This window comes from Fukomys damarensis, unplaced genomic scaffold (assembly GCF_012274545.1).
Source record: "Fukomys damarensis isolate Sample0158 unplaced genomic scaffold, DMR_v1.0_HiC HiC_scaffold_1, whole genome shotgun sequence".
Classification (NCBI taxonomy): Eukaryota; Metazoa; Chordata; class Mammalia; order Rodentia; family Bathyergidae; genus Fukomys; species Fukomys damarensis.
The window spans coordinates 54,898,790-54,900,816 of NW_022900913.1; the positions used below are offsets into that span (position 1 = coordinate 54,898,790).

The window sequence follows — 2,027 nt, forward strand, 5'->3', positions numbered from 1 at the left end:
AAAAAAAAAAAAAAAAAAAAGAGAGAGAGAGAGATGGTGGTAACACATGTTGTAAGTGTTTTATCATTAAAACCTCACGGAGAGAGAAAAGAGAGTGAAAAGGAGACTTTAAAATAACTGGGAGGGCCAGTGATTTAGCTCAGTTGTTCTGCTGCCCGACTCACAAGCTCAAGGACCGAGTTCGATCCCTGTTACCAAAACACCAACTAAAATAAAATAACTGGGACTTTGGATTTGATTTAGAAATCCATTAAGGACAGATTTCATTAAAACCTCACGGAGAGAGAAAAGAGAGTGAAAAGGAGACTTTAAAATAACTGGGAGGGCCAGTGATTTAGCTCAGTTGTTCTGCTGCCCGACTCACAAGCTCAAGGACCGAGTTCGATCCCTGTTACCAAAACACCAACTAAAATAAAATAACTGGGACTTTGGATTTGATTTAGAAATCCATTAAGGACAGATTTAGAATCCAAAATGCAGTGCAAATACAGACCCTGAGCTTGAGAAGCAGCTTTCCTGATAGCTTGCTGTGTGGCATAAACAGATGGTACAACCCCGCTGGGACTAAGTGGTTCCATCTGCATAACCAGGAAAAAGGCTCTTGCCCCCAAGAGCACAAGGCTAGAACAAGAAACGGGAAAGCTCCTTAAACCTCAAAGTACTACTTAAACAAATGTCAGGTGTGAGCCCCCAGGGGTTTCACTTATCACAGGAGATGAACCTGTGGTCTTTCAGTTCTCCAATGTGCCACTTTTGAGTTCAAAAACTTCCAGGTCTCACCAGGTGAACTGCTTTGCTACTAAAAGAATAACAAATGACAAGAGAAAGGACCAGGACTAAAACCAAAGATCATTTTTTTCTTTCTGTCTTCGTTATTTAATAATACTCTGAATTTTATGGTGCTATTAATTTCTACAAAAAAGCTTTCACAAGATCTCACTTTCAGTTCACATCACCCCTCTGAGGGAGATGCTACTGTTATCATAGCAGAAATGAGGACCCTGTTGTCTTGTATTACAAAGTGAATTTATGATCTGACCAGACCAGGTATATTTGGGGATACAACTGAAGAGAACATTGCTTTTATAGGTATTTATTGGCATTTATATCCCAACCTTTCCACATACAAGCCATGCGAACTTGGGAAAATTACTAAACCATTCTATATCTTAAAAAAAACATAATGCTTATCTCATATGGCTGCTGTGAAAATTAAAAAGAAATAATGTATGTTATGACTCTAATATAGCACGTGGCCTAGGTGTTTGCTAAGTTACTCTTGATTACTATTTCTGACTCCAAGCCCAGTTTTTCTTCTGTAAGACTTGAATAGGCTAAAGTGACTCCATGCTAATAGGCCAGACTGTGCTTCTTCATATGCTAATTGCTACCTTGGTTAACAGCCCGCCCAGGGGCAAACGGTTTGACAAAAGGTGACCCTAGAACATTTCCTGCATAAGATAAGCAATGTGTTTTCAGTCTTGTTCTGTGAATTCCCTGACTCTTTGTTTAGAAAAACCTTATAAAAAGTACCTCAGCCCCCGAGCAGTTGCCTCTCTGAGCCACCTGGCTCCGGGAGTGCCGTCTGGCCAGACTAATAAAGGTCTCTTTTACCATCTAGCCTGGTGTGTTCCTTCCTGGGTTTCTCGGTTCTCTGTCGTGTTCCCGGAGCCTCGCTGGGTGTTAGGGCCCAGCATCGTGGAGGCCTTTCGGCTGTTCACGCTCCGTGGAGTGGAAGTGAGACTTTAGGTCTTACATATTGGAGGCCCCAGCGAGATACCCAGGCAGGAACTGTAAATCCGGCCGAGAGTCTCTGTTGCTGGATCCAGCAGGAGATTCTCAGACACAGACCTTTGAAAGCCTCCGGAGGTAAGCTTTGTGCTGGCGGTTGCAACTGTCTTGTTTGTCAGGATCGAGGTGGCTGACGAGCCGGGAAACCTCCACTGACCCCGGCCCTGACGAGGACTCTGGGTAGTAGAATCAAAGCTTTTCTTTTTGTGTGGCGCCTGTCTGTCTTGTCAGTGTCT

The 2,027-nt window shown here is 43.2% G+C and overlaps 1 protein-coding gene across 2 annotated transcripts in view; it reads right to left on the minus strand.

Moving 5' to 3' along the window:
- Positions 1-2,027, minus strand: part of Mrps27 (mitochondrial ribosomal protein S27) — a 101,528-nt gene that overhangs the window by 75,739 nt on the left and 23,762 nt on the right. The window lies entirely within an intron of this gene.